At 43.2% G+C, this 8,898-nt stretch overlaps 1 long non-coding RNA gene across 1 annotated transcript; it reads left to right on the forward strand.

Moving 5' to 3' along the window:
- The first annotated feature begins 197 nt into the window (after nucleotides 1-197).
- Nucleotides 198-7,879, forward strand: LOC141362819 (uncharacterized). Its single transcript, XR_012368405.1, has 4 exons — nucleotides 198-325; nucleotides 516-668; nucleotides 6,789-6,976; nucleotides 7,743-7,879. It is a non-coding gene; the product is annotated as an uncharacterized lncRNA (long non-coding RNA).
- Nucleotides 7,880-8,898: the final 1,019 nt, after the last annotated feature.

Consider the following 8,898-nt stretch of genomic DNA (forward strand, 5'->3'; position numbering starts at 1 on the left):
AACATTTTAGCTTCCTCCCCTAAATGGATCTTTCAGTTACCTCTTTGTCAATCTAAATTGTAATTTTCGCATAAAATTCAATTGCTGCTTTCCCTTTTGCTTGTAACATTTTTTCTTGGTGAACAGTTCACAAACCCCTGTACATGTCTTTCTAGACAGCAGCAAGCTTCGCCACCGCCTTCAAAGAAAGCTGGCAGGATACAGAAATACAATGATCTTGTACTAGACTCTGCCACAAACATCATTGACCTAGGTGTGGTGGAGCATTCCCTCACTGGAGAGAGCAGTGTGTCTCAGATATGGCCGTGCTACCTTAATGGCAGTGGTATGTCAAGAATTTATTTACAGTTTTGCTTTATAGAGTATTCTGAACAAAAGCATGCAACATAGTCAGTGTTAAAATATTCATTTAATTTATTGGTGTTTGCTTATTATGTATCAGTTTGTAAAAAGTATGCATAATGCGATTATGCAATATTGTCTCAAATTAACATATAACTGTTATTGATTCTTAGCAAACATTTCAGTCAAGAAACGATTGCATGACCAAGTGATGTTGACAATGTGACTGCAAGAGGAAAGGGGCATTGTGGTGTTGGAGATGGCACAACACTACACATGGTTGCAGCGCCTGGCAGTGGCTCTCAAGAACAAGATGGCTGAGGAGGGTTGTAGTGTTAAGGGATTTTATAGGACACGTGATGTGACGTTGCCCCCTTGTGGTTAGGTGGGGGAAGTGGTAAACCTGGGAGAATAATAAAGTCATGCTTAGAGAGCACACGTTGGATCTGTATCTCTGTCTTTATTTGTTAAGTTAGGGACACTTAACTCTACATGGTGTCAGAAGATTTCAGTTTCTTAAATCGGGTAAACAAGAGATTTAACTGGATTTAACTGGAGAGAACTCACGTTAACTTTAGTTAGTAAGTCTGAAGTTTAGCTGGACTGAAAGACTAACGTGAATTGTAGTTAACGCTCGCGGCGGACAAAGAGGAAAGAAAATGGAGCGATTTCAGATTCCACCACCACCCAAGTTTGACTTCACAAAGCCAGAAGAGTGGCCAAAGTGGATTTGAAGGTTTGAGAGATTCCGGATTGCATCGGGTCTGGAACTACAGCCGGATGAAAACCAGGTGAACACTTTAATTTATACTATGGGGGACGAGGCTGAAGATATCGTGACTTCACTTCGTATGACAGAGGAGGAGGCAAACGTGTACAACACTGTTAAAGAGAAGCTAGAGGGACATTTTGTCGTGAGGAGAAATGTTATCTTTGAGTGAGCCAAATTCAACCAGCGACAGCAGGAACAAGGAGAGACTGTAGACAGTTTTATCACTGCACTCCACTGCTTGTCAGAGCACTGCGGCTATGGACAGCTACACGACGAAATGGTCCGTGACAGACTTGTTGTAGGCTTGCGCGATAAAAAGCTGTCGGAGCAACTGCAGCTGGACTCTGAGCTAACGCTGGAGAGAGCGGTGACGCGCGCACGGCAGAGTGAAAGCATAAAAAACAACAGGATCTGTTGAAGAGTAACTTTAAGGCAGAGACCACAGACGTGGATAGCATTCAAACAAAATACAAGTTTGACAAAGGCAAAGGAAGACAGCAGAAAATGCAGCCTGGAACATATTATAAAAGCAGTTATCAGACACAGACAGGTAACCAGACACAATGTATTTGGTGTGGTAGAACGCCAGCACATAGCAAAAATCAGTGCCCAGCTAGAGAAGTAGCATGTAACCGGTGTCAGAAAAAGGGCCACTTTGCAAAAGTGTGCAGGTCAGGGGCTCTCAATGAAGTTAACACAGCAGAGTCAGATGAGGAGGAAATAGCTTTCCTAGGCACAGTCAATTCAGATGGTGAACCCTGGTTAATCAAACTTAAAGTGAATGAGCACACAGCTGTATTTAAAATTGATACAGGGGCAGATGTAACAGTGCTATCAGAAGACATATTTCAGAAAGGGCAGTTTCCAGAGCTAGAGAGAGTAAAGAAAGTGCTGCAGGGTCCAGGTCTGACGCCCATCATAGTGAAGGGAAGGTTCACAGCCACGATAAGAACAGACCGTAAAAGCACCACACAGGAAGTGTATCTAGTCCCGGGTCTGAAGTTTAGCCTACTGGGACGTCCAGCTATCCAGGCATTAGGGCTAGTGGCTAGAGTAGACACGGTGGCACTGGATTCTGTCGAAAGAGTCAAGGAGCAGTTCCCCACACTGTTCAAAGGGATGGGCAAGATGGAGGGCGAATACAAGATAGAGCTTAAAGCAGACGCCAAACCATTCTCCATATCAACCCCACGACGAATCCCGTTGCCTCTCATGTCTAAAGTAAAAAAAGAACTCACACGCATGGAAGAGATGGGGGTGATCTCAAGGGTTGAACAACCCACAGACTGGTGCGCCGGTATGGTCACTGTCCCAAAGACAGGCAAAGATGAGGTGCGCATCTGCGTGGATCTGACCAAATTGAACGAGTCAGTCAAAAGGGAGAGACATATGCTCCCATCAGTCGAACACACACTTGGACAGCTAGAGGGCGCCAAAGTATTCTCAAAAATCGATGCAAACTCAGGGTTTTGGCAAATTCCCCTCGCCAAGGAGTCCGCTCTCCTCACAATGTTCCTCACTCCCTTCGGGAGGTTTTGTTTTAACCGCCTCTGCTTCGGCATATCCTCAGCACCGGAACATTACCAGAAGAGAATGTCTCAGATACTGGAGGGACTCGATGGTGTCCTGTGCCAAATGGACGACGTGCTCGTGTACGGAGACACACAGACCCAGCATGACACACGACTGCTTGCGGTGCTGGGGAGGCTGCAGGAGGCAGGCGTCACCCTGAGAGGTGAGAAATGTGAATTCTCAAAAGACCATATCAAATTTCTCGGACAAATCATAGATGCAGCCGGCGTGAGAGCAGATCCTAACAAAGTGAGGGCAGTGACCGACATGGAGGAGCCCGAGGACGCGAGCAGTGTGAGACGATTCCTCGGGATGGTAAATCACCTGGGGAAGTACTTACCTCATCTGGCAGAAAAGACACAGCCACTCCGGGACCTGTTGAGAAAGCAAAACATGTTTCAGTGGGGGCATAATCAAAAAAGAGCATTCAACAGCATCAAAGAGGATCTGAGCACACCACCTGGTCTGGCCCTCTACAATGCAAAAGCGGAGACGGTCGTCTCAGCTGATGCCTCATCATTTGGACTGGGAGCTGTGCTACTCCAGAGACAGGAGGAGGGCCACCTCAAGCCAGTCGCGTATAGCTCCAGAGCACTTACAGACACTGAGAAAAGGTATGCGCAGATTGAAAAAGAGGCTTTGGCAATCACATGGGCGTGCGAGCGTTTCTCAGACTACCTAGTGGGCATCACATTCCATGTTGAGACAGACCACAAGCCTCTGGTTCCATTGCTAGGCTCTAGGAGCCTGGATGAGCTCCCGCCACGCATCCAGAGACTCAGAATGAGACTGATGGCTTTCAGTTTCTCCATCTCCCATGTGGCCGGCAAGAAGTTGGCCACGGCGGACGTTCTGTCAAGGGCGCCTTTGAGAGACAGAGGGCAGCCGGAGCAGGAACAGGAAGTCAACCTGTATGTCAACATGATCATGTCAACCCTCCCAGCTACAGAAAAGAGGCTACAAGAAATAAGGGAAAATCAGGATCGTGATGAAATACTGAGCCAAGTGAAAAGGTACTGTACTGAAGGTTGGCCAGACAGATCCACAATAGACAGAGCTTACCTACCGTACAAACAGGTTGCGGAAGAGCTATCAGTGGAGAACGGCTTACTACTGAAAGGATGTAGACTAGTTATTCCCCAGCTACTACAGACAGACATCCTTCAAAAACTGCACGCAGGACACCAGGGCATAGCAAAGTGTCGTGAAAGAGCCAAGCAATCTGTCTGGTGGCCAGGACTGTCTACACAGCTTCAGAAAGTGGTAGAGGGCTGCGACACATGTGCAAAAGAAAGAATCAACCCCAAAGAGCCACTGCTGCCTACAGAATTCCCTGATAGACCATGGACAAAGGTGGGTGCTGATTTGTTTCAGTGGAACGATAACCAGTATCTATTGGTGGTAGACTACTTTTCCTGTTTCATTGAGGTAGCTAAACTTACATCTACAACCTCATTAGCAGTAGTGGAACATTGTAAGTCTATCTTCGCCAGGCACGGCATACCGTCCGAGGTCATGACAGATAATGGACCCCAGTTCTCGTCTGAATGCTTCACTCAATTTGCAACACAGTGGGGGTTCACACACACAACGTCTAGCCCCAGATATGCTCAGAGCAATGGAGAGGCCGAGCGAGCTGTGCGGACAGTTAAAGGTCTCCTACAGAAAGAAAAAGACCCATATTTGGCACTCATGGCTTACAGAGCCACGCCACTCGCCAACGGGTACAGTCCAGCACAGCTGTCAATGGGCCGGCAGCTCAGAACAACAGTTCCTGTCACTCTTTCATCTCTTGACCCTGGCTGGACTGACTTAACCAAACTTAAAGAGGAGGAACGGAAAAAAAGACTGAGATTGTGCCAGGACTTCAACAAAAGACACAGAGCTCAACATCTCACAAGACTGACTCCAGGCGATCATGTTTGGGTAAAGGACACAAAGGAGAAGGGGACAGTAATAAGACAGAGGGAAGCACCAAGGTCATACACTCCCAGAGGGAACCTGCGCCGAAACCGAAACCACCTCGTCTCTACGCCAGTGGCGCCAGCAGCGCAGTCCATCCTACTAGAGCCAGAACAATCTATGGGTCAGCCAGTGAGATCCGATAATGCTGAGCAGGGCCCAGTTGAACAATGCAGTCCTGAGCCTCTGGCACGTTACCCTGCAAGAGACAGACGACCTCCGGGGTACCTGAAGGATTTTGTGGTTAAATAGCAGGTACCCCTGGTGAGACTGAGTGATTTCTACGGGGCAGAATAAACCCCCACACTCAGTAGAAGGATCGGGCAGTCTACCCCACCTTCTTAGTTCAGAGTTCAGTTAATGTTCATTTGCTTATTGTTCTTAATATTCCATTGGATGTACAGTTCTACATTAATGTTTGAGAAAAATACAATGGGTTATGTTGCCTTAGGTATAAGGCAGAAGTTTGCATTGGTAAACACTTAGCTTTGGATATAGTCTCTTACTGTACAGAGGGGTTAGTTTACTCTGGAGTTATATGTATCAGTTCAACTGATCTTAGAAGGGAGGATGTAGTGTTAAGGGATTTTATAGGACACATGATGTGACGTTGCCCCCTTGTGGTTAGGTGGGGGAAGTGGTAAACCTGGGAGAATAATAAAGTCATGCTTAGAGAGCACATGTTGGATCTGTATCTCTGTCTTTATTTGTTAAGTTAGGGACACTTAACTCTACAGGTAAGTTAAATAAAAATCCTGTCAATTCAAAGTATGAATAAAGAAGTCACCCTCAGTCTCCGAACTTGGATGGAGTAGAACGGTTATTGCTCTGTTTACCATGAACATTTGGCTTGTACATAATAAAATAGGCATTATAGTTGTTGTTCACAACAAATACGGCTTTGCTAGACTGTGATTTAGGTAGTACTAGTTTAACACAGTTAAATATTTAACACAATGCCAGTTTCTTTTACTCACAAAAGTGTTAAAGGGGTCATATTATGACATTTTTTATTGTGTAAAATAAATGTTTGGTGTCCCCAGAGTACATATGTGAAGTTTTAGCTTAAAATACCCCACAGATAATTTATTATAGCATGTTAAAATTGCCACTTTGTAAGTGCGAGCAAAAACGTGCCATTTTGGAGTGTGTGCTTCAAAGGAAACAGCCAACATCTAAACCTGAGTTAAGAAAATAACACATAACACAGAGATGGTGATAGAGAGAATAAAGTAAAAGATTGCAGATCTTCATCAGTGTTACTTTTTAGCACACTTTAATATTGGGACAATATATATATAAATATAACCCAGCAGTGTTCATTTAGCTAGGGTTCAAGGACAACAAACACAAAAAGTTTATAAAAGTTAATTACAGTTAAAATCGAAGCATTAAAAATGAGTTTAAATAATTTAGTTTCACTAAATGACAGGCGACCAGCCCAAACGGAAGACTGAAATGTGTGGGTGGACTGTAATTGCATCTCTAACTGTACGCTGATGGAGACTGCTAAAAAAACGCTCTGGCTGTCCTGCAAACAACGCTATAGAAAAAGAGTAGCGGACACTCGAATACGTTCTACAGAATCCTTTTCCACCTTCTGATTGGTTGCCGCCGAATGTTTTCTCTGACTTCCAACCACATTAACGCTCTCGTCGGTGGCGGTGTGAACGTATAGTAAGGAAACTGGTATTATTAACTCTGTCAATTAACTCCATCTCTGAACAACAATTTACTCTGAATATGTTAAATTTACTCTTTAGGTGTTCAATTCAAGTCAGAAATGTTTAACACTGAAATTTTTACTTTCCAATTTTGGTGTGTACTTAAGCACAACTATATTGAAGAAGAAAACGGTTAACCAAAAGGACCTATCAGACATTGGCTGAAACACAAAATGCTTTTTTCTGCTTTTGGTCTTTCTGCATTGAATTACCTCAGTGATCCATCATGTTGCCTCGGTTTATACAGAATCATCTAGCCGGGTACCATTGCAACAATGCACAGAAAAATGACAGCCATTCTTGTATGTAGATTTGAATGGGTGAAATTTTTTTACTCTATTGAAGTTCTTTGGCCTCAAAAAGCAAAATTAATATCAAGTTAGTTTGTCTTTAATGTAATCTCTTTTGTATTTTAGACAAGGGAAATGAAGGACTTTGCTGTCTCTTAAGAAGATCGTCAGTGGTGTCAGAAGGGTTGCAAGTCGTCCTTCAACAATACAAGACTGCATTAGGTCTTGAGGTCTCTGTCCTTCTACATGTTGAAGAAGAAGATGAAAGTGACCTCAGCAGTCCAGATACCAGCGAGGATGAAAACATAATTTAGGTATTTTATTTATTTATTTATTTGTATGTATGTTTGTTCTCAAAAATTGACCAGAGGCTGTTCCATCAAAGTGGATAAAGGAAAAGATTTTTGATAAGTCTCACTAATTTAAGTGGGAGTTCTGTTCCATTACTGTGAATTAAGCCCAGTTCAGATCAAAGATTCACAACAAGACAAAGCTGTTTTAAAAGTTAACAGGGGAAAGTTGCAGCAACATGAACTGGCTCATCTCAGCTCTACTCAAGCCAGCTTTTGGGGTTGCTGCATCACAGCTTGTCAATTTGCCAGCTGCTGGTTTTAGAAGGTTTCAACACACAGTCAGCTTGTAACAGAGTCAACTGGTCAAGTCACTATTCAACTAAGTCAACTATTGGCTGGTTCAAGTTTATGACGAAAGAAAGTGGGGAACAATTAGTTTATTTGTTTGAGGAACAGCTGTGTCTGTTTGCCTAAAAACGTAAAATGTACTTAACTCTTCAGGGCACCTTATGTGCACGAGCACAATGCATACCTATTCTGGCTTGGTTAAAGCCAACATGGACTTGTAATTGCTATATTACACTGACTTTCACTGTAGGCTCAAGCCATTTTACTGACAATGTTAATTTAAGCAAGGCTTTTTCAAGTGAGCACAGCTTTCCTTAGGTGCATTGATGGAATTTCCCCATTATTTTTACATGAAATCACATTTTTGTGTAATTAATAATGCTTTACACACTTAAAACAGCTGAACTTAACCTTCTTTTCCTACCTCTTGCTTTCCCAGATAGAAACTGCACAAAGGACTGCGTTTAAGGAAATGGACTTGGCATATATCTGTGTAGTGTTAGTATAATAACTACATTAAAATCTGTATGCATCCTATATTGTTGAAATGTTCAACCTGGGTCTAGATTATCAAGCATGTTATTTAGCACGTTGATGCTCCTTAAAGGTATAGCGGAAGATTTTCGTTTTCCGGGTGGATCACCTCTGTTATTGGTCATCCCAGATGTCAATCATTCTGATTATATGTTGACGTATAACCGTCGTACGTGCTCGCCTCTCGGTTCGCTTTCTGCACATGCGCACTTTCACGTGTATGTGTGTTGTGCTACGGTTTCAACCATTCATTGAAGCTCGCGTTCTCGCTGTGTTTTTTTTTTCAAAATATCTGAGGGTCGCAAGAGAAAAAGTGTCTACGAATTGTATGACAAGAAGAGAAAGGACTATAAAGAAAGAAACAAGACCAGAGTGTTTATGGGAGACTATTTCACACGCTGGCCACTGGTGTGAGCTAATAGGACAGGTTGGGCTTCCCACGCGAAGTTTCTACAGGAAAGGTACATTTTGTCATGCTATTTGGAGAAATCCATTTAAAATCACTGCTAGTAAAGTTGATGTAAGTTATGATTAGCGATGCTAGCCCTGGCACGAGTCACGAACCGCACAGACACGGTAAACATGCCGACAGCAACTTGTAAACAGAGCGAATAGAAGAACTAGGCTCCTGCATGCTCTCTCTCTCTCTCTCTCTCTCTCTCTGTCTCTCTCTCTCTGTCTCGTGCACGCGTTTAACAGGCGTTCCCTCTCGGGAGGAGGTAGAGAGTTTCGTGTGCATTTTTTAAAAAATACGGAGGGGCGGTTCTTTTAAATAATTCGGGAAAATCTTCCGCTATACCTTTAAATATGCACAAACATCTCAATATAGGTGCAAGAATCGTATGATATTATCAGATGTAATAATTGAACTGATGTTATATTTAGCTAGTGTATTCATAATTTGTGTATTTAAATTTGCTAATGGGCATTGTTAGCCACATCACAAACTCAATGTTAAAACACTGCTTATTGTGCCTTATTGTGTTTATGTACTTGCATTGGTGCAGTAATATTGATGTAATGCAGTAAGGTCATTGGTGTGTTTTACAATGGCTTTGAAC

Source organism: Misgurnus anguillicaudatus, unplaced genomic scaffold, assembly GCF_027580225.2.
Source record: "Misgurnus anguillicaudatus unplaced genomic scaffold, ASM2758022v2 HiC_scaffold_29, whole genome shotgun sequence".
NCBI classification, from domain to species: domain Eukaryota; kingdom Metazoa; phylum Chordata; class Actinopteri; order Cypriniformes; family Cobitidae; genus Misgurnus; species Misgurnus anguillicaudatus.